Below are 24,436 nucleotides of genomic sequence, written 5' to 3'. Positions count from 1 at the left end.
GACTGTTCACGTCACGTCTGCCCAGCGAGAGACTGTTCACGTCACGTCTGCCCAGCGAGAGACTGTTCACGTCACGTCTGCCCAGCGAGAGACTGTTCACGTCACGTCTGCCCAGCGAGAGACTGTTCACGTCACGTCTGCCCAGCGAGAGACTGTTCACGTCACGTCTGCCCAGCGAGAGACTGTTCACGTCACGTCTGCCCAGCGAGAGACTGTTCACGTCACGTCTGCCCAGCGAGAGACTGTTCACGTCACGTCTGCCCAGCGAGAGACTGTTCACGTAACGTCTGCCCAGTGAGAGACTGTTCACGTCACGTCTGCCCAGCGAGAGACTGTTCATGTCACGTCTGCCCAGCGAGAGACTGTTCACGTTCCGTCCGCCTTCCTGGACCTGGACTATCTGGAGCGTCTGGCTCGGATCCTGGACATGCCCGTGTCTGCTGTTCCAGAGCCGGAACCAGTGTCTGCTGTTCCAGAGCCGGAGCCGGAGGCAGAGCCAATGGCCGTTCCAGAGCCGGAGGCAGAGCCAGTGCCCGTTCCAGAGCCGGAGGCAGAACCATTGCCGGTTCCAGAGCCGGAGGCAGAACCATTGCCGGTTCCAGAGCCGGAGGCAGAGCCATTGCCGGTTCCAGAGCCGGAGGCAGAGCCAATGCCTGTTCCAGAGCCGGAGGCAGAGCCAGTATCCGTTCCAGAGCCGGAGGCAGAGCCAGTGCCGTCTGCCTTCTTGGATCTGGACTATCTGGAGCGTCTGGTTCGGATCCTGGACATGCCCATGTCTGCTGTTCCAGAGCCGGAGCTAGTGTCTGCTGTTCCAGAGCCGGAGGCAGAGCCATTGCCCGTTCCAGAGCCTGTTCCAGAGCCAATGCCTGTTCCAGAGCCTATGCCTGTTCCAGAGCCGGAGGAAGAGCCAATGCCTGTTCCAGAGCCTATGCCTGTTCCAGAGCCGGAGGCTGAGCCAATTCCTGTTCCAGAGCCGGAGGCTGAGCCAATTCCTGTTCCAGAGCCGGAGGCTGAGCCAATTCCTGTTCCAGAGCCGGAGGCTGAGCCAATTCCTGTTCCAGAGCCGGAGGCTGAGCCAATTCCTGTTCCAGAGCCGGAGGCTGAGCCAGTGCCTGTTCCAGAGCCAGTGCCTGTTCCAGAGCCAGTGCCTGTTCCAGAGCCAGTGCCTGTTCCAGAGCCAGTGCCTGTTCCAGAGCCAGTGCCTGTTCCAGAGCCAGTGCCTGTTCCAGAGCCAGAGCCAGTGTTTGTTTCTGTGTTTGTGTCTGTTTTTGTGACTATTACAGTTCTTGTGGCTATTCCTGAGCAGGTGTCTGCTGTTCCTGAGCCGGTGTCTGCTGTTCCTGAGCCGGTGTCTGCTGTTCCTGAGCCGGTGTCTGCTGTTCCTGAGCCGGTGTCTGCTCCGCCCTGGCCGCCCGAGGGGTCTTCGCCGCCCTGGCCGCCCGAGGGGTCTTCGCCGCCCTGGCCGCCCGAGGGGTCTTTGCCGCCCTGGCCGCCCGAGTGGTCTTCGCCGCCCTGGCCGCCCGAGGGGTCGTCATCGCCCTGGCCGCCCGAGAGGTCTTCTTCGCCCTGGCCGCCCGATGGACTTTGCGTCTCGCCCTGGCCTCCCGATGAACTGTGTGTTTCGCCCTGGCCTCCCGATAGACTTTGTGTTTCCCCCTGGATGCCCGATAGATTTTTTGTTTTGCCCTGGTCCCCGTTAAACCCTCACCCCTTGTTCCTGTCTCCCTTCATGGACCTGGCCCACCTTCCCTCCCCCTGATCCTCCACCGTTCCACCTCCCTCCTGAACCTCTTGTATTGTATTGTGTTGTGTTCTCTGTGTTTTTTGTTGTTGTCATGGAGCGTCTGGTAGCCGCTCCGTAGAGGGGGGGTTATGTCACAGTGTTGGGTTTGTGTTCCCCTGATGTCCACTAGATGTCCTCCTTTCCCACGGTGTCCTTAACTTATGAACTACATTTCCCACGATCCTTTGTCTCATCATTGCACACAGCTGTTCCTTATCACTGATCATTGCACTCAGCCAATTCCCCAATATCATTGTCGATTCCCTGTGTATATAACCCTGTCTGTTTCAGTATGTGTCACGGAGTCCTTGTTATTGTCCCCACACTTCCGTTTACTGTTCGAGTCGGTTTCTCGTGTATATCTTCTTGTTATTGGATTGCCTTTTCTGGATTTTGACCTTTGCCTGGACTGTTGTGAGTACGGATTACCCTTTAAATAAAGACCGCTATTGGATCACTGAATTCCTTGTGTGTGCTTGTCGTGACAATTATTGTAAAGAATTGAACTGTCCTGCAGAAGATTTTGTAAATAATTTTTCATAGGATTTCTTGGTAAAGACTGTACAGTTAACAGCACTGTGAAGAAAATATCAGGTAACCTAAAATGTGCTTCATTTAGTGACTTCTTAATTAACTGCTTGTTTTTCAAAAATATGATTTAATACCAATAAGTTACATCAAGGGTCAAATACTAGAAAAAATACTAGACAAAAACTAGAAATGCCACATTCAAGTTAAAAGTTACAACTGAATGTTGAAACCATTGTGTTTCTACGTATGCTTTACAGGTCAGGTATAAAGAATATTTTTGCTCAGGTGGCGAAATATGTCTGCCCAAAAGAAAAAAGTTTTGCTCAGCAAGAAAAAAAATTAGAGGGAACATTGATCAAGACATGCCAGAATCCAATGCTAGCTTCCCTTCCTGTCTCCTGATAAACCTTCATCTGATGGATTTTTGAAGGCAGCATAGATCTACCATTCTACTATATATATATATATATATATATATATATATATTATATAATGTATGTATATGTGTGTGTGTGTATATATATATATATATATATACATACACACACACACACATATACATATATATATACATATATATATATATATATATATATATATATATATATATATACATACACACACATATACATATATATACATATATATTAGGGGTGTGCAAAGCAGCCGGTATTTGTATCTGTATTTGTATTTGTTGAGGGGGGAAAAGTATTTGTATTTGTATTCGAGTAAAATCCAAAATAGGCGTAAAAATCTAGTTTTTTTGCGTTACACTTCTAATTTACGTTATAGTGTAAGTATTCTTTAATTATATAAATCCAGCAATGAACATGTACCAAGGAACGTCATTGAAAAGAAAATAACATAACAGCCATTACCTCATCCATGGTTAAACCAACAACTAATAAAATACCATTGTGAACATTATGAATCCCACCACCCCCCGTCCTTGTTGGAGGACGCTGAACAGACAGAATAAGTAAGGGATAATGTATAGCGAGGCGGTTGATTATGAGCCTGACGCGAAGCGGAGGGGTCTTGATTCAGCCTGAAGGGTTTGTATTCGCTATAACAACCACCTCGCTATACATTATCCCGCTTACTACATGGCTACCTACCAAATAAATCAATAATTTGACTCAAAATATTGATTTAAAAAATAGTTTATTGATTTAAAAACGATTGTATTGCTTCCGCTAAAAAAAATAGTCCGTTCCGTCTCTACGTTTAGAATCCATGGCAACGCTCTGTTTTTCGTGGCAACGGTGTGTTATACTTAGCAGCGGTCTGTTATTAAGAAATAACCATGGAAATAACAGACCGCATTCTACATTAGAATTCAACCAAGCCATGTAATAAAAACAAATAATTACGGAGCTAACAGAGCTACGTAAACAGAGCGAACATGAGAGCACCCGGCTGCAGACGTCAATAATGCAGCGTAATGAAATAATCTCCCGATCAAACTCCACTTCCCGAAAGTTATAAACTGCCTCCGGAACCCAGTTAAGGTACAAAAATCTATTCAACAAAAATAGTAATGCAGTTAAGTGTTTTTTCGCTCAGCCGAGCCCTCTCTGTTGCTGTGTGGAGCAGCCTGTGTCAGTCACCTCTTCCTGAACGTCACTCACTCACTCGCGCACTGCGGTCTCGTGAGGAAACGCAGCTTTTTGATATAAAGTTTTTCTTGTTCCCGAATACAAATATTTTCTAAAGTATTTGTTCGAAATAAGTATTCGTAAAAAACACGTTATTTGTGCCTTTCCGAATACCGTATTCGGGTTCGGCTCCACCCCTAATATATATATATATATATATACATATACATATAGATATACATATATATATATATATATATATATATATATATATATATATATATATATATATATAAATAGAATGGAAGTGAAAGTGTTAGTATTACTGGACCAAGTGTTGCCAAAAAAGAGGTGTCTTCAGCAGTTTCTTGAAAGTAGCTACCGACTCAGCTGCTCTTTTATGTTCAAAAACAGGAGTTGGATAATGATGGAGTTTCAAGAAGAAATGACAACATGTAGAATGCAGCAGGAAGTTTTCTGAATGGTTTGTTGATGAAGATGGTTAACTGCACATGAGCTAAATAAATTCAAGTCATTGATTAGCATATTCTATCATGATAATCTGTAAATCGCTCGTGTGGGAACTGTTGGAAGATGCCGTCAGAGCCAGAGAACATATGCTGCATGAGGATAGAACAGGTATAGTTTAATTTAATTACGGTTATAACATATTATAACCGTGCCAGCACAGGGCAACGTTGAGGAGAGCAGAGTGCTTGAGGAAGCAGCTTAAGAAGGAAGAGCGGACGAGGGCTGCTTTTTACAAAGACCCATAAATGTTTGCCAAAAGCCTCTTCGTAAAGGAGAAGACCAATGAGGGAACTGGAGGAACATTTGAAAAACACCTATTCAGATAATCAGAGGCATGTGCCTGCTACCATCCCAACCGACATGCCACCAATCCAATCACCAGTGCACCAGATGGATACAAAGCTCCCTACATGGAGCGAATTTGAAAGCACGGTAAAGCGGGCAAGATCAGCATCAGAGCCCAGACCCAACAGCATTCCATATAGGGTTTATAAAAATACTCCTGGCCTTCTGAAGTACCTCTAGCACCAAATGAAGGTGGCATGGAAAAAGGTCATCATATGAAAGGTATAGGGATGGGAATTGATAAGAATTTATCGATTCGATTCCATATTGATTCTCTTATCGATTCTCATTGGGTGAGGGAATAAGTACAAATTTGTTTGTTTGTATTAACTTATTGAACTTATAACTTAAGTTAAGTGTTGCTTATCTTGGCGAAAGCCGAGTACAAATCAGCATGAAGTTTTAACATCTACTCTCGTGTAATGGAAATCATAACTTAACTTATTTGTTTGTTAATTATTATTAACTAGCTGACACCGCACAGAGTATTAGGGGTGTGAACCTACACTGGTCTCATGGTTCGGTTCGATTACGATTATCATGTCATCAATTCAGTTCAATTCGATATCTCATGCATTACATGCACTGCATCCTCAATTTTCAATTTTACTTCAAAAGTGATGTGTGCGTGCGTGCGTGCGTGCGCGTTTGCGTGTTCACCTGTTCGTGAAGTCGCAGTGACAGAAACAGTGACATTCCAGTTTAAGTTTCATGGGACTAAAGTCTGTTCATGCTGTGTGTGTGGCCAAATGTTTCTGCATATTGGAGGTAGTTCCCCCCTTTGACGAAATGGAAATTTTACAAGTGTTGCAAGTGACCGTATTGTTATGAGGCGCCGTCATACTCTCATTGAGTATGTGCCCGTCTGCGCGAGTTTGAGTGTGTGTTAGTGTGTGTGCTCGCGTCTTATGAGTATGTGCCTGGAGAGTTCCGCCATCTCGTGTGTGTAGAGTTTGCGTGTATGAGCGTGAGCGACTTTAGGTGTGTCGTTGTGCATTTCATATGTATTTGTTTGAGCATTCAGCTGTGTACATATATGAAACACTTGCATACACGTATACTAAGTAGTCAAACATACATGTAAGCGACTGTGCGTGAATGAAGTTTGATTTAAGCCCTAGACGGCGCCTCATTGTCGTTCTTTCGCGTAAAATATAACCAAACTTTAGAGTGCTTCTGCCTCGATGTTTGCTGCATTCTGAACCAAAACAAGGCAGCGCCTGTGTGAGGTCATGACACATTTGCAACGAGCGGAACCGATAAGCGGTATCGTTAAGCAGGCATAATAACGTTTCCAAGGAATTGGTTCACTGGGCACCGGTTCTGAAGAAGAACCGGTTCTCGATTCCCATCCCTAGAAAGGTATGGTGAAGGGCAGGAGGGATTCTTATTCCTGAGGAGAAGAACTCCTTAAACATCAACCAGTTCCGCCAGATCAGCCTGCTAAATGTTGAAAGGAAAATTTTCTTCGGCATTGTGGCTCAAAGGCTTTTGGTGTTCTTGCTGAAAAACAGCTTTGTTGACATCTCAGTGCAGAAGGCGGGGATAAGTGGCTTCTCAGGATATTAGGAGCATGCAAATATTATTTGGCATAAGCAACAAACCGCCAAAAAGGAAAAGAAGGACCTGCATGTGGTTTTCCTTGAGCTTGCCAACGCCTTAGTTTCAGTGCTACACAAGATAATCTGGACGGCGTTCAACTTTTTGGTTAAGGCGTACTTCCAGGACCTCCAGTTCTGCGTCACTACACAGAACAGTACCAGATACCTGCTGGATAAGCTCCAGGATAATATCGACTGGGCACATTTGAAGAACAAACCCAGCAAGTCCTGTAGCATCTCCATTGTTAAAGGACAGCTTGCCAATTAGAGGTTCTGCATCAATGAGGAGCCAAAAACCAACCATCCTTGAGAAATCCATCAAAAGCCTGGGCGGTGGTATAATTCAGGCAAATTGAAGTTGTGGTGCTTCCATTTCGGGCTGGTACCCCGTCTAATGCGGCCAATTAGCATTTACGAGACCAGCCTATCACACGTCATGCAAGTGGAGAGACTGGTGAATGCCCAAGTAAGGAAGTGGCTTGGGCTGTCAATATGCATGAGCAGTATAGGGCTGTATGTGAACTGAGCGCTTTCTTTGCCCATCTCAAGCCTGGTTGAAGAGTACAAATGTGCCAAGGCACGACTGGAGTTGACACTCACTGAGTCCCAGGATCCCTTGGTACGTGGTGCTGCTCCCACTTTGGCAACTGGGAAGAAATGGAAGCCGGGCGCAGCAGTGGCAGATGCAAAGGCCGCCCTCAGACATCGGGATATAGTGGAGCATGTCAAACTGGGTAGGGGCAGCTTTGGGTTAAAAACAACAACACCCACATGGGAAGATGCTACTCCAACTAAGCGGTGTCAAATGGTGGTGAGGAAGCAGCTAGACATGCCAGAGCGGTCACACAAGTTGTTGGCAAGTTGGGATGGCATTGAGAAAAGGAAAATTCAATATTGATTCAAAATGAGAAGGAAGGCTTGCTGCGCTACTGTGATTCCCAAACAATCCGGTGCAACCAGGGCAGGACAAGACAAGGCAGAAAAGTAAAATCACCGGTGCAACACATAAATCTTCTTAGTAATCCATTTATTTGAGGTACAAACCAGTGACTAACGTTTCGATGTAAAGTTACATCTTCATCAGAGTCCTTGGAGATCATGGGTAAGAAACCATTAATAAGGATCTTCAACAGGTGTGTAAAGGGGGCGTTAACCACCCAAGACGCACCCATCTACAACAAGGTGCCACACTCAAACAATCAATCATTTAAGGGGTAAATGTCCAAACACAAGAACTATACATGAAATGTGCACAGTATAATGGGAATCGAAATATCTACATCTCACAAAATGTACTACTATGTTTAAAATATTTAGAGAAAACATGATAGGCTCAATTCTTCATTTAAACCTAGAGGTTCAAGAGTGTTAAGCGTATGTATCCAGAACGCTTCCCTGTGAAAGTATTGATGTCCTTGTATCGTTGGATGTGCAACGCAAGTCTATATACATGTATACCTCATCATATAGGCTTACAAGCCATATCTCATTATCTTACTAAACGTCCCACTGATGTTCTACCTCCATCAGAATTTCTTATAAACTTGGTCGAGATTATTTTATCTAATAACTTTTTCAAATATTATGACAATTTTTTTTTTACAACTCCAAGGGACTGCAATGGGGTCTTCGTTTGCACCTTCATATGCTTGTCTGGTAATGGGTCTATGGGAAGAAAAATGTATACAGAACATCGAAAATAACCCGTTCCATTCTAAATTATCACTCTGCCGCAGATACATAGATGATGTTTTTTTTTAATATGGAAGGGCACAATGAGTGAGTTGTCTCAATTTCTGACTTATGTTAAACTCTACCGCAGACTATTTGTCTTTCACTATGGAATATAATGAGCTGTCCATTGATTTCTTAGACCTTACCATCTCTAAGGATGAAAATAATATTTTACAATCTACTATTTACCGCAAGCCTCTCAGCAGGAACAACCTGTTAAGAGCAGACAGTAATCATTCGCCTCATCTGGTTCGTAATATACCAGTGGGCCAATTTTTGCGAGTCCGAAGAAATTGTAGTACTGCAAGTGAGTTTATGTCTAAAGCAATCGATCTAGCGCGTCGTTTTGAACAACGAGGTTATGATAAATCTGACATTAGTAAAGCATGGGATAGGGCTCTAAATACAGATCGCGCTTCATTGTTAAAGAAGAAATCTAAGCCTCACACGACATCTAAAGAATTATTTTCTACTAGCTATACTCCACCAGCAGGAAGAATGAAAAATATAATTCGCAAACATTGGCATGTTCTTAACAGTGACCCTATACTTAAAGACATCTGCGCCGAGCCACCCAGGTTTGTATTCAGACGCGCGCGTAACATTCGTGACCGATTGGTCCACTCAGAAATGACTCCTTCACCGCCGACCACCTGGCTCCCTAGCCCACCTTTGGGCTTTTATAAATGTGGCAACTGTGCGCAATGCTCCAATTTGACCAATGCAAAGGAGTTTTCACATCCACGTACTGGTAAGAAATATTTTATTTCTTAATTTATTAATTGTAATAGTACTCACGTAATATACGTGTTAAAGTGTCCCTGTGGACTGGTATACATGGGTCAAACAAAACGTCAATTGAAATTAAGAATAGCTGAACATAAAACAGCAATTCGTACCCAAAATATAACATATGCCATGGCGAGGCATTATAAGCAGGCCAATCATGGTTCCCCTGCATCTTTGAAGTTTTGGGGAATTGAGAAAATTACACCCCCATCTAGAGGTGGTGACATTATCAATAAACTTCTATGCAGAGAAGCGTTCTGGATACATACGCTTAACACTCTTGAACCTCTAGGTTTAAATGAAGAATTGAGCCTATCATGTTTTCTCTAAATATTTTAAACATAGTAGTACATTTTGTGAGATGTAGATATTTCGATTCCCATTATACTGTGCACATTTCATGTATGTTTCTTGTGTTTGGACATTTACCCCTTAAATGATTGATTGTTTGAGTGTGGCACCTTGTTGTAGATGGGTGCGTCTTGGGTGGTTAACGCCCCCTTTACACACCTGTTGAAGATCCTTATTAATGGTTTCATTACCCATGATCTCCAAGGACTCTGATGAAGATGTAACTTTACATCGAAACGTTAGTCACTGGTTTGTACCTCAAATGGATTACTAAGCACATTCAATATTGATTATTTGGTATATATTTACCAGGCATAGTACATGGCAAATTTTCTCAAGGGAAAAAAGAAATCTTTCAACTAATGTTATAAACTATAGGCCTACATGGAAGTCGGTTGGTATTAGGCTACATTACTATAATATTGAAGGTTAAAATGTACTGATTTGTATACAAACACTTACACAAACACAAGTTTTTTGTAATAATAAAGTTAGTAGTATAACTTTACAATTACATCATTATATTTGTATTCCAATTTCTATATGTAATATGGTGCATATATTTAACAAAATGCCCCTCTCTAGAATTAATTTTTCCTAACTGACTTACGAGATATGGTCACTGAATATGTTTTTCTGTGACAATACGTGACATTTTTCACAAGCTGATTTATTGGTGTCTTTCTGCGGTTGAAACACAGATTGAGCGGTTACATGAGACACGATACGGATTTTGGTAAGTTGTTCTGTATCTTTTAACATAGCCATATTATCAGATGTTCATTTATGTTTATTTTGCGCTGTTCTGGTATTAAAGCGGAGACAATCAGTTCATGTGCGCTCCCGCGTTGCCTCTTCTCTTGAACTCAGGCGCTACGGCGATCTGTCGCACCACATTAAACAGCCCCAACACAATATATTTTTTGAATTTCATAATACAACGGACAGAATTTGAAATCTGAGACTGACTTTTTCTTCTGTTGGCTACACAGGTCCGTGTATGGAGGTGGCATCCCTTACATCCAGGATCAGTGAATCCTTAACATTTGTATTTCCGATTTGAGCTTGAGCTTCAGAAATGCTTGGGAAAATGTAGCTTGAGTTGACGCTACCGCACTACTTGATCAACAAAAGTGCTTCGCTACTGAAAAGCTATTTGATAAAAAAAACAGCAACGCTACCACCACACTACTGAGAAATGTAGTTAAACTAACACATTACTACTTGTAGCGACTCTACTGCCCAACACTGCCGTGCCCACAACCAAATGTTGAGATGCCTAGCCTCGACACTTGAGCATAAGAGAGTCACAACCTTTGAGTATTACTTGTTTGTTTGAAATAGAACATAGTTTGTACCTTAAGAACTTTGTTGGTATATTTGATCCCTTTGCCTGTTTTCTGATACTGGTTTGGACTGCCCTTTTCAGTTTGTTTGCCTGGTTGTAAATGCTTTATATTGTAAATTCTGAGTATTTGGGAAAGTAGGGAGTCTGCCGCCATTTTCATTTATTGTAAACTGTTTAGATCTCTGTTTTTGGATAAGGAGTTAGGTTTGTATATTGTATTTTCCTTTTCAGGTTAGGTTTCAGTAAAGAGGTTTAAAAATAAGGAAGTTTGATTTGTTATTTTGTCCTGGTCAGCTGCTGAATCTAAAGTCCCAATTTAAGTCAATAAATATATCTTTGTTCAAATTTACTGCATTTTTCGGAGTCTTTCACGATGCACCCTTCACCTACTCGGCATAACAGTGCTGAATGGGTCAAACCAAAGTTAATGTTACAAAAAAATAGGTAAACATAGTGGTGAATAAAAGTGGCTGCATTTTTTTCAAAACAGCCCCCAACACTTAAGTACTACAACATTTGTTGTGTACATAGAGGAATAGAAAGATGCAAGATGATGTTTGTAGATATAGGTTTCAGCTTCCTTTAAACAAAAACTGCACAACTATACATGACAGAAATAAATCACACATATTCTTGAAATCTTTTTCCTTACCAGAAATCGAGATGTAGGTGTTAGCAGGTGTGTCTGGAACTTGATCCTTTGGTTTTGCAGTTCTAATAACTATAGGTTTTTCCCCTGTTTGATTTGGGATAAAGAACAGGAAGATAAAGGAAGAGTCACGAGTCATGTGCTGATCAGATGCTGTACAGTTTTGGTGAGTCTTGATCAAAGAATCTAACCTTTCTTAGCAGGATTGAGTTCCACAATATCGGTTTGTACTGGAGTCAGCACACCCTCAGACTGAAAGAGAGAGAGTAAATGACTACCTATGGTAATCTAGTTTATCTATTAAAAAAAGGACAAATATCTATTAATCATTATATTAACAAATGACCAAATAAAACAGAAGTGCTAAAAAATGACTGGAATGCCATCAGACTTACCACCACCTTCAGGGTCTTTTTCACTCCATCCTCATACTCAGATAATAAAGCTTTCACCTCAATATCATGATGTCCCAGTGTCATGGGAATAATCACATATGAAACTGCTATGTTGGAGTCTTGGTCAATGTTTACTATTGTTCTGTATTTGCCTTTCTTACTGGCAGAGCTGCAAACATTTTCTGTCTCCATAAACTCCACACGCACCTGTGAAAACAGGAGAGCGAGACACAAATCTCTTCAATATCAAGAGGAAACGTCATCAGGCGTGATGATGGAGGACATTTCTGTTTCTGCACAGTTCAGTATCCTACACTTTTCTTCAGTTTGAGTCACAAGCAGCTCAAAAAACCTGAAATGCTTTTCAGGATAAATGATTTGACTTTAAATCAGGGGTGCCCAATCCTGCTCCTGCCGATCGACTGTCCTCCAGTTCATCTCCAACCCTAATTAAAACACACCTGCCTTTAATTTTCAAGTGATCCTGAAGACCTTAATTGGTTGCTTCAGGTGTGTTTGATTAGGGTTGGAGATGAAACTGTGCAGGACAGTCGATCGGCAGGAGCAGTTGGGCACACCTGGTTTAAATGTATAACAAATTCTGAAAGCATTTTTATTATTAAATCCAATCTACCTTCTTCAGATTCCTTGGTGTATAGTTGTGAATAATGGCCTTGATTTCCAGTTGTTCTCCACGCACAGCTGAATAAGGGATTTTGAGGTCAATAAAAAAGGGTTTAAAAACAATAATCTCCTCGGGTTCTGCCGCACAGAGGCCTTTGATGAGGAACACAGACACACAGAAGAGTTTAAAGCAGCAGCTCCTGTATGATGATGTTTTTCAGATCATGTATCTTGCGTTTGCAGCTTCACCTTACCAAGTGTTGGTGACAGACTGACAGCCAAGATCTGCCAGGTAGTAATAGAGTCTTTCAGGTAGATCACTTCGTCTTTGACTGGTACTGAACTGAGATATGAGGAAAAATACAAGAAAAACTGTCGAAATACTCTTTTAATGTGTAGCGGGTGACACCAAGGGAGTAAAGTTGTGAATCAAGCGGGTGTGGTTAGCCTAGTATAAAGCTCAGTGGTAGGAACGAGGATAGTAGGTGCGTTTGTTTCTGGCCGGCGGAAATTGATCGACACTTGTGGTGTTCATATGCGAGAGGTTCGCCTGTGGATTTCTTTGGATCTTTGAGAAAGCTCTACGGAGCCCATTTGTTGTTCTTGTTGTAATTGAATTTGTTTGTTTTTTGTTTGTTTATTTGGTTTGGGTATATTGTCTAGTCCGCCCGGGCGATTGAGCTGGTAATCGGGCCCAAAAGAAATGGGAAAGGCCTTTGGGGCGGACTAGTTTTCTTTTCTTTTTTGTTTGTATATTGTTTGTTCCCCCACTATTTATTACTGCAGCACGAGGATGCTACTGGCTTAGTGTTTGAACAGAGGAGCTACTTTTGCATGTAATTTATACACTGAGTGATTCACAAGGTTTTGTTTGATGAATTTAACTTGTGTTTTTTTTCAGATGGTCTAAGCCCCCTACTAGCAAATGCAACTGGTCGTAACTTGCCGTCGTGTTACTGTGACAGCACGGCTCCAAGACCTGAATGGCTAGCATCTATTTCTAAAACAAACGGCTTCTGAAAATCAGCGTAAGCCAAAACTGGAGCAGATATCAAAGCTTGTTTCAACTGATGGAAAGAATCATCACACTCTATATTCCAATATAAGCCAAGTGGCTTCCTTGGAGTTTTACCTCTTTTTCCTGCAACACTTAACTGGGCCACCACTCGATGCAATGGTGCTGCCATCTTTGCAAACCCTGCAACAAACCTACGATAGTAACTGGCGAACCCGAGGAAAGATCGCAGCTCTACCAAATTACTTGGGGTTCTCCAATCCCGTACTGCTGCCACCTTATCTGGGTCTGTAGTAACTCCCTCCGCCGAAACCACATGACCAAGGTACCTAACGCGAGTCTGAAAGAAATGACACTTAGACAGTTTAACCTTCAAACTCTGTTTTTGAAGACGCAAGAACACCTCCTCCAACCTTTCCAAATGCTGTTGAACAGAGGAAGAAAACACAATTAAATCGTCCAAGTATAACAAAACTGACTGATACCGGCAGTCACCAAACATACGCTCCATGAGGCGCTGAAAAGTGCTAGGAGCATTGCACAACCCAAATGGCATCCTATTGAATTCAAATAATCATAATGGGGTGCAAAAAGCTGTCTTAGCCCTATCCTTTTCAGCAACCTCAACCTGACTGTAGCCACTGGCTAAGTCCAGTGTTGAAAACCATTTTGCCCCAGTAAGACCATCCAATGACTCTTCAATCCGCGGCAAAGGAAAAGCATCTTTCCTGGTATTTGCATTTAACTGCCGGTAATCTACGCACATTCGAAAACCTTTTACTATCAGTCAGAGACACACACACACACACACACACACACATACACACACTCAAGTTGAATGAGATCATTTGATCAGACGAGTCACTAGTGGTGAGAAAGGGGATAAACTCACTGCTTTTGTCTAAGGGGGCTTTCACACTGGCAGTTTAGTTCGGAACGGGGCACGGTTCGCATGAAAAATCGCTAATGTGAACGCTGTCATGGGACCCGGGTGCGCACTGGGGTACCGAACCCGAGACTACCTGGAGGAGGTGGTCTGAGTTCGGCTGCTCCCGAACCGTGCTGCGATTCGCGTGTATGTGAAAGCAACACAGACTCGGGTGCACACTTGTTCAGGAAGTAAAGTATCCTGCGCATGCGTTTTAGCCGATTATGATGTATTTAGTTAAATAAAACACACGTAAGGGATGAAGATTTACCCTGGATACGAGCAAGAGTGAGTCTGGAGTGTATTCGCGCATAGTGCGTGCAATCAGGGCAACAAATTAATGGAAATCCACTGTCTCCTCAAAAGAGTCCATTTGCAAGCAGCGGAAAGACAGCTTATGCGAAACACAGACACAGTTAACCTGCATTGTTTACTCGCTATGAATAATAGCACCAAATTAATAAAAAACACAATATATTGACCCGCGTCGTGTTTTCGATCATGCGAATCAAGTTGAGTGTGAAACCAGACCAACGCTGCGGGGGGCCCCGGGAACAATCGCGCCCGGGCTCGGACCGCAGCAAACGAGCCCAGTGTAAAAGCCCCCTAAAAGTCTCCTACTCACCAATTCTCACACAGATCAATCTCTTTCCAAAGCCAACTCTCAGGGAACTGAGTACGTGACATAATCTCATCAGAGTCTGTATAATACTCATCATCATCATCACCTGTTGTAACAGATAAACATATACCTTTTAGAGCAAAAGGACACATCAAAAAATCAATTCAAGTAAAAATGTATTAGGGACCCTATTGTATTTGTACTGTTTTACCAATTATTCATTTTCTGCCCTTTTTCTCTTTAGCTGTTCCTCTTTCTTTCAGTGATTCTGCTCATTATCATCAGGTGTCACCACAAGTGGTTAATTATCACTTAATTGTCTCATTAACTTTAACACTGCTTTAGGGTTATTTTTACACTCTGTAGAGTGGGACAATATGTGCTCTGAGCTGTGTTGATTTAACACTGGGGATTTTTCTGTGTACTTACTGCGAGCCAGAATCATCTCCTCCTCTTCTTCTGTCTTCATGTTTTTGCGGGTTTGCATCTCTTTGCAGCATTGTAGGAAGGCCTTTGCGCAATCGGTCCCATCTACTATATACGTGGCTCTTCGTTCACAGGTGTAGCCGAGTTTATTATCCCTCATCCCATCAAAGCAGCACTGCTTCAGTTCACCAGAGTATTGACCAGCTGAGAAGATCATGAACAATGTAGGTGAACATGGTGAGAATTACTGGAGGGAAAGAAAAAGTTTCCCGAAAACATGAACAGTGAAGAGAAAGGTTTGGGATCTTTAACAGTAAAAACAAAAAAAACAATCCCTTTCTGATTTACATTATAAAAGCAAAAACTGAGTAAATTCCAGTTCCTCACCCAGTTTAGTAGTGATCTGCAGGAGACTCTCAGCTCTTCGTTTTCTCGTTGCAGTGACGGGACACTCAGGCACTAGAGGACAATTCATTTCAATGAATTAGTATATTTTAAAAATAACTTGTTGATTAAAACTTAGCTTAAAAAAACCAAGAGCAGCAACATTTATTTAGTAAACCTACTCAAATATATTCCAAAAAAGTGGTCATAAAATTGTAGAGTTGATTGATTGATTTTTAATTTTCACCTGTTTTATTGCAAAACCATCTGTTTTTATATTTTACTTGGATTAACCACATCGGCCTTCTTTGTGTCATGTCACCAGTGTCGGCTCCACTACTGGGCCCTAGGGAGCCTGTCCTGGCCACTTCAGTTACTGTGCCCCTTACATTGATTATTTTCCCCCGGGCCGCGGTTTCAACCGTGATTTCTCCTCTGTGGTCTCTGCATCCGTTAACATTTACTAAACATTTATCTTCTTTTGATGTCAATGAAGCAACTGACAAAGCCTCTGCAGATGATCCAGAAAGTGACAGCATGTCACACCCCTCCTGATCTCACTAGATGGATAATATTTAAAACGTTCATGTTGAATTTCAAGACTGCCACTGGAACTGCACCTCCCTACCTCAATTCACCCCTAATAGTATGTGCTCCCTCCCTCCAGCTAGGGCAACTGAACGAGGGCCGCTTTGGTGTTCCTTCACAATGAGGCACAAAGTCACTCTCCAAAATCTTCATGTCTGCTAAATGCATGTAAATGTAGATACTGACCTGGTGACAGCTTGACCCAGTCTTCCCTATTTAGACAATTCCTGACAAATTATGACAATGTGATGTAATGAACATAAACATTTAGAAAAATTCATAATGCGGGTTTTGCGTCAAAGTGTGTTTTCTCTATATCAACAATCATCATAATTAAAAAAAAAAAAAACCTGTTCTGGTGTTGGTTCCTCCTGCAGTGTGTGACTCAAACATCAGACCTGCATCACTGAAAACCCCCATACTGTCCCTTCCACCTCCTGCCGTACAGCCGGTGTCATGCTTCTCTATGACGTCCCAGATCTAGAGGTGCGAAAAAGACACCAGTTACATGCGGTTTAAATCAGAGCTGATTGTGCCACGACATCTGAAGTTGGTCCTTCACCTGAGTCTGACTGAGTCTGTTCTTGTTCAGGACATTCACAGCCTTATCAACCGCCACCAGCCCAACTCTAGCTCCAAGATCTCCAGTTATCTGCAGCGTGACCTTATCTCCTGTACCATAGGTATTCATCTTGTTCTTCACCTGAAGCTTGAGCTGTTAAAACGAGAGACACTGAATCAGATTCTAGTTGATTAGCATGTCAACCATTTCTGGTGATGGTTGACCCACCGTTCCCATGCACGTGTCCTTCACGTCGACCCAGACTGAATCAGACACCACCTCATACGAGCCCACATGATAATAAGCCACAAAGCGGAAGGACGGCACCATGTCTTTGGTTACAGGTAGAGACAGAGTCACTAGAGCTTGTCCTCTCCTCTTAAACCTGCTTGCTTGAACAATCTGACCTTTACTCAAGATCTGGAAATGAGACAGATGAGTTAACAGTATTTATAACAATCATATGATTTCAAACACAAGCTGTGGAAGTTAATCAAATATTGACCAAATAAAATGAATACATTTGTGGTGTGGTGTGGTTACCATGTATGTGTAATCTTGATCTTTGACTCCTGGACATTTTTTCCAGTGTTGAGATTGACTGTCATTTGATGACCGATCTGAAGCTCTGCAGAATCAATGCCGATGTGCAAGTAGTTTTTGGAGCTCTCTACTTTGGGAAGGTAGTTCAGAGCCGTCATCGTCTTCACTGCCTGCTGTTCATCTGTTAATTGTGGATCTTTGGTCTTTGCCTGGAAAGAATACATTTGTGTTCTAATGTGCTGTGTAGTATATGCTCCATTGCTTATTCAGCATATGTTAACTGATCTATTTTCCACTAGTTCTTCAGTGAAACTGACTGAACATTAGTTGAGTTTGCAGGTCTTACAGTGATCTGCAGTGTAGAAGATCCTCCTGGAGTGTTGACGGTAACCTTCGCAATACCATTGGTTGTTGTTTGACCTCCGACCCCTCCAGGATTGACTTCCACTTCCACATTTTCAGCAGGAGTCTGGTCAGGATTTGTTACGTAAACCTTTTATAGAACACAGAGCAAAAATGAATGAAATTTTTCAATAGTTTCTACAACCATTCAGGTTCTTAACTTTATAGTTAACAGCTTTCAATTGTAAATCAGTGGCAGATTTTCAGGATGATATGTAATAACATTACCAGCAAATTAGTGTTACAAGCGTTGACATTGAGTGTGTCATCAATTTGAGAACTGCTCAACTTTATCCAAATGACAGGTGAAAAATGCAATCACAACCAATTGCTAAAAGGTACAAGTAATGAGTGTTTCAAAATCTGCCTGTTGTTCAGTATTTTGGTGCTGATGAGTTATCTTAACAGTATCTTAATGGTATCGTAAAATCAATTGCTTGTGTGAACAGCAGATATGGCGTGTTTTGCCAGAATAGCCAATCTGCTAATTTATAGTCATTTATGGAGTTTAATGTGTAAAATCAACTACTTTTTTATACCGAGACACTGAAGGGCATCCCAGGTTTGAAGAATTGTGGTGTTTTTTTGAAGTGGATGGTGTACGGTGACGTCACTATCTGAATGCCTCTCCTTTCTGCTTCCACCATTTCACTGCCTGAAAAAAAACCACACACAGACACACACACACACACACACACACACACACACACACACACACACACACACACACACACACACACACACACACACACACACACACGATTAGCCTCTCATAAACAATCACACACAGGCATGTAAACATACAGATGTACAGTGTTGAGTCTTACCACTTTCTGTTAAAAGACTGACTGAAACATAGATTGATCGTCCAACCAGCTGGTGAATGTCTGGAAAGGTCTTAGTGATCATCTCCCTGGTCAGTTCTGCAGCACCTTTTCCTTCACTTATCTATTCATATATGAGAAAGACAATAAAAGTCTAAGATGCAGTAAAAAAAAAAATCTTAACTTCTTGTAAATTCTAGGTAAGAAGAAATGATATCCTAGCGGATTTAATTTTTCTCACCTGAACTTTTTGCAGAGAAGAAGCAATACTTGTTTTCTTCTCACCTTCCATCACACCAAACATCACAAACGCATTTCCTTCCACCGTCTGTCCAAACAAGTACCTGTAAAAGCACATACAATTTCTGCTGTAAAAACTGAACGGTGACGATGACTGTGCTTGATCCACATCCGCTTTCATTACATAAAAAAATTAGCTTGGACATTCTCTGTTCCTCAAAAGAAGGAAACAAGACATTTTACCATTTAACTCCGATCTGACCATTAAAATTATGTTAGCTGGTGTAACCCAATGATGTCAGTTTGGGCTTGCCCAGAACAGAACCATACCGTCAATCCAAACTGTATGCTAATTGTCAATTACCTTTGACGGAAGTGGTCCTGACAGATTTACATACAAATATATTTTAAATAGGTGTTTACTCACATTATAGATTCATTTTCAATACAGAGAAGCAGAACATATGTTGTCTTACTTGGCTTCAATGTCGACTGTCAGGCTCTTGTCTCCAACATAGAAGAATGACTTACTGGGTTTTAATTTCACTTCAAATGTTGGAAGCACTATAAACCAAACCAGAGAAAATAGACAAATAAATAAATATTTTTCAAACAACAAAACTTCCAAGGCACTCGCATGGTTAACGTTAAAAGGCCTAAGTTATTGGGCTAAGTTATTAAAGCTACAGTCTGTAGTTTTTCCTCTTTGTCGCCATCTCTGTTCGAAATCTGCAATTGCAGTTATTCGCAGAATTATCAACTTTACGCACGAGTTGTGCCTCGGCAGTGTGGATCCTGGCATTCGCAATCACAGATTATACTTTTTGGAAGTACCAACATAACAATAGTTTTCACCGGACAATGTCATCTGAACAAATAAGTAACATCCACTTTTGTTCTGACCAACTAAGGGAAAAAAAACATTGCAGTAAATTGTGCTGATTAAATCTAACGATCGCTTATCATATCAGGTCAAACCGTGCATATTGTAGCCTACTTTGTTCACAAATTGTTAATGTTAACAACATCAGCATTGCATGACTACATTCCGATATTATCCTTGTTTTCGCATGGGCCGGTTGCAGTCTCTTTTCTTTCTCTAGCCACTCCGAAGTCTTTTGCCTTTTCTCATTTTACAATGGGTGAATCTGCAGTTGTCACTGGTGATTGTCGTTTGAACCTTTCTGAATTCGCCATCAAATTAATAAGTTTAATTATATCATGTACTGTGAGAAAAGTCTATAAATCTCCACCTCCAACATCCTCACACACTCACAGGCTCCTAGCCGAGACTCCTTCTTTATGTGTACAGATGTGACGTAATGACGCAAAGACATGCTCGAATTTCCCATGGAAATCCACCAGTACCGCTGGAATTAAAAACATTATTACAAGCTTACCGATTTGAATCGAGCTAAGGCAAGCAGAACATTTTGAACACTGGCTGGTTATGTACTTGCTTAAACATTTATTTTGGATAATTTTTAGAAGTTATGGACTGGAGCTTCAATAAATTCAAAAGTTTAAAAAAATAAAAAATTCTATGCGTTTTGGTTAACCCTTCCCCTGTATACTGTATCCTCAGGAGTGCCTTGGAATATTTTGTTGTTTCATTCTCTCATATCCATTGAGAACCAATGCTCCACATGAGCTTATACCCCCTTTAACACACTCAGTTGTTATTCATACACAACATACAGTTTGTTGAAACAGGTCTTACCATATTCTTTGACCTCAAAGTCAGCAGTAAACTTCTTCTGAGGAGTGTTTGTGTACTGAGTGACAACCTTCCAGATCCCAGGACTGAAATGCCACGAACATGTCCGATTTTAGTGATATTTTAACAGATGATATCATCATGAACAGAGTAATATTTTTTCTACACTAATATATTGTCCTGAATTAGAAACTATAGGCAATCAAAATTAAGTTTTGTCAGTTCACTCAGGTTGAATAGCCTCCGTTCTGTCAGCGTTTCACACACCTGGCAACCTCAGGAATGGCGTATTGTCCAGACTTCATCCCTTTCACTGGATATATCTTATCTGATGAAACTGTGATGCCTTGTGGATTCTTAAGAAATACAGAAATCAGTATATTACCACTGTGTTTACTGAGATCGTCAGTGCAAATTATGCTCATTACAGCTGAAATGTTGTGTGTGTGTGTGTGTGTGTGTGTGTGTGTGTGTGTGTGTGTGTGTGTAACAGTGTGCACTTATATAAGTGTGTACCATGATTTCCACTGTGACTCCAGACTGACTCAGTGGTTTCAGGTTGGGCGTCAGAGAGAAAATCCTGTATTGAACTGCAAAAGAGGTCAAAGCAAAAACTGAAATATTCTGATTTTTGAGTTCTGATTTTTTCCCCCTTCAGATTCAAACTCTGATACACATAGCAGTCAGTTTAATAATAAACAGAAGGATGTTATGCTGATGTAACAAATTTAAAGTTCACATTGTATGTTAATTCACTCTATATAACATATGTTCTTAGCATTGAATCTTACCTGTGCTAGCAGGCGTGTAGATTGGCTTGTCTGTCTGTATAAATATATATCCAGACTGGAATGAGACCATGACCACTTTCTCCAGAGTGTGAGATGGAAACTGAGCTTGTAGAAACACATACTGCTTCTCCAGAGGATCATCAGAGAAGTAGTTCTGATCATCAGGGATCTAAATAAAGGAAAATGAATTAGTCCTTTGCAAATTTTTAATAAAAGAAAAAAAACATTTTTCAATTTACAAACAAAAATTTACATTCTGTAAATTGCATAAGGTGGCATCACCTTTATATCAGTAATGATCTGGAAATTTTTGTCTCCCGGCAGTTTCACTGTTTTGAACAGCATCTCCACGTCTTTCTTTGGGAAGTTCTTCACTGAGATCCTCACATCCAGAGCTCCTCCAGAGTAATCCTGAGCCTCCAGAAACACGTTCTCTGAGGAACCCACTCTCAGTAAATTAGGAGCTGACAGAACAAACCTGAGGAGATCAAATCAGCGTTTGAAATCTTTAAAACTAATTATTAGTAACACTATGAACAAATGGTGTGTTTAATACTCACAGCGGGTCACACAGTGTGAGGAGGGGTGAGGAGAGAAGAACAACAGTCAGACACAGCAGCTTCACCTCCATCTTGTCTGTGTGTCTGTGTGTGTGTGTGTGTACCTGCAACAGCTCAGATTTATACCCGCCTCTGTGACCCTCACAGTCCAAACTGCTATTTCTCTATCTATCTATTTGTTTGCTTTTTTTTTTTTTTTGCAATTTGTTTTACTGGAAATTACACAAGGGGCCTTTACGTACACAATATATAATTAAACAGTATAGCACGCAGCATTTTGCTATGTTTAAAATAATATTTTTTATTTTGTGGATACTTTGATTTCTCTCAGGGAACTGAATTTATTTAACATGAACATTCAGAATCAAAGACCAATAGTTCAGATTTGTCCACTAGACTTTGTTTAGTGACTCCTCCTGTAAGCTTGTCATTGTTAGGCTCCAACATGGTGATCATATCATGATCAGCAGGCTTGAAAACCACATATAGATGTCTATCATGAAATAACACTTTTGCTGGGGTCAGTCAAATTGAGGGTAGTTTTCTTCTAAATGACCTGTAAACAACAGTTATGTAAATGTAACCTTTGGTAAATTGGCAGTTGCTCTATTGATTTTTTAGGGGTCATGAGATGTTTGTGTAAACTGCAGCACTGGAATGATGCCTAAAAGTTTACTCTTTTTTTTCCCCAGCGATGTCAAAACATCCAATGAGCAGCAGTTCTAATCTGTAACGACTGAGACACATCAGACACAATTTTTTGTTAAAGTTAAGAAATAAAATGTAAAGCTCACTCTGGGATCTGTGGTCCCAGGGCAAGAAGGGTCTTTGGTTACCATGACTATGATCAGATAAGTTGGTTTTATTGCTGTTAAAAATGTGGTCACATGGTTAAGATACAAAAAACAGAAAAAGACTTTAAAACAGACTGCATTACATATTACTGCTACATATTGCTGCATTAATTATATGAACTGATCTATACATGAACATGCATTCCAGAAACTGTGTGAATTATCTACTGTCTTGTGTACTATGTATTTGATATTACGGTATGTATTTTTATAATAGAACCAATGGTCAATATAACCTCACCTATAACATGTCTTTATAAACTGGTACTTTGAAGATTGAAATTATCGTGTATATGATATGGTGATAGCTGCGCAATATATTAGTATTACAAGAATCTTTCATAGTTTCTTCATCAGCAGCCCATCCAGCTGCACATGCAAATGAGCATGCTTGAAACAAAGATCCATAAATCAAATTCTCCCACTCGGACTTTCCACCTTTCTTATTGGTCGAGTCAACCCTGAGAGGTTCAATCCCGCAAGTTCATCATATCTTCTTCATCCAACGGAGAAGAAAACGATTGCAACTTCAACATTTGACACTCACGGAACCATCAACAACTTCAATCTTCAACAACTTCAACACAGGCCATGCAAGTATACGTTTGATAAGATGCTTTGAAAATGTAAATATTGATGGTAGTGTCAAACTGTCAAAATGATTGATTGACAGGTGGGCGTGGCTTTCCTTTGATCGCCCCCGCCCCTTCTGGTTCCTCCCCTTCCTGTCCCGCCCCTTGTCCCGCCCCTTCCGGTTACAGCTTCTGTCAAAATGATGGATGATGACCTTTGATCTAGTTCCGGTACCTTTGACCTAGTTCCGCCACATCCGGTTACAGCTTCTGTCAAAATGATGGATGATGACCTTTGATCTAGTTCCGCCCCATCCGGTTACAGCTTCTGTCAAAATGATGGATGATGACCTTTGATCTAGTTCCGCCCCATCCGGTTACAGCTTCTGTCAAAATGATGGATGTGTGACAGTTAGTTTTATCGTTTGAAGTTCATTTGATCAAGAAAAGGGAGGTATTGGCCTTTGATGTTAACATAAGCTTTGATGTTACAGTTACAAAGTGATGTGACAGTTAGTTTGATCGTTTGAAGTTAGTTTAATCAAGAAAAAGGAGCATATAGGATGTGTGACAGTTCGTTTCTGACCTATGTTCCGCCCCTTGCGGTTACAGCTTCTGTCAAAATGATGGATGTGTGACAGATAGTCTCAGATGTATTGGCTTTGATGGTGACAGTTAGTTTGATCGTTCGAAGTTGGTGTTTTTGTCGTCGCATCTCCTACATATCCCTGAGCTTATCACGGCAGCTGTGAAAGTGATAAGAAAAATTGTGGAAGTTTATCTGTTCTGTAAAAAGAATAGAAAATAAAATCTCACACAAAAAGTTTGAATAAAATGTAGAACTATTCACTGAACCAAGCATTTCAGTTTAAATAAAATGGAGCCACAAAAATATTGCAAACAGTACAATGTATGAATGATCTGACTCTGTCTCAAAAACATAGGGAGCACGCGCGTCTATGTGTGTGTGTGTGTGTGTGTGTGTGTGTGTGTGTGTGTGTGTGTGTGTGTGTGTGTGTGTGTGTGTGTGTGTGTGTGTGTGTGTGTGTCAAAGCAGGAATTTCCCCCCCTCCGCATTTATTGAGGACCTTGGAAGTTTATCTCACACAGAAGTTGAAAAAGCATTATG

General features: G+C 41.3%; 1 pseudogene across 1 annotated transcript in view; it reads right to left on the bottom strand.

Moving 5' to 3' along the window:
* Positions 1–21,994, bottom strand: part of LOC143710403 (complement C3-like) — a 217,752-nt pseudogene extending 195,758 nt beyond the window's left edge. The window contains exons 1-23 of the transcript XR_013194544.1: positions 21,882–21,994; positions 21,604–21,799; positions 21,322–21,490; positions 21,047–21,120; positions 20,798–20,886; positions 20,534–20,616; positions 19,290–19,377; positions 18,815–18,917; positions 18,577–18,697; positions 18,289–18,404; positions 17,694–17,840; positions 17,348–17,556; positions 17,033–17,224; positions 16,805–16,957; positions 16,593–16,722; positions 15,658–15,729; positions 15,274–15,474; positions 14,848–14,950; positions 12,534–12,622; positions 12,290–12,432; positions 11,656–11,862; positions 11,452–11,512; positions 11,264–11,347 (exon numbers count right to left, since the gene is read on the bottom strand). The product of XR_013194544.1 is annotated as a complement C3-like (transcript). The remainder of the gene's footprint in view (positions 1–11,263; positions 11,348–11,451; positions 11,513–11,655; positions 11,863–12,289; positions 12,433–12,533; positions 12,623–14,847; positions 14,951–15,273; positions 15,475–15,657; positions 15,730–16,592; positions 16,723–16,804; positions 16,958–17,032; positions 17,225–17,347; positions 17,557–17,693; positions 17,841–18,288; positions 18,405–18,576; positions 18,698–18,814; positions 18,918–19,289; positions 19,378–20,533; positions 20,617–20,797; positions 20,887–21,046; positions 21,121–21,321; positions 21,491–21,603; positions 21,800–21,881) is intronic.
* Between the last annotated feature and the right edge of the window lie 2,442 nt (positions 21,995–24,436).

Source organism: Siphateles boraxobius, unplaced genomic scaffold (genome assembly GCF_051911475.1).
Source record: "Siphateles boraxobius isolate OS27281-9 unplaced genomic scaffold, OSU_SipBor_1 47, whole genome shotgun sequence".
Taxonomy (NCBI): domain Eukaryota; kingdom Metazoa; phylum Chordata; class Actinopteri; order Cypriniformes; family Leuciscidae; genus Siphateles; species Siphateles boraxobius.
The sequence above is the reverse complement of the archived record's forward strand: the minus strand, read 5'-3'. Positions and strand labels throughout refer to the sequence as shown.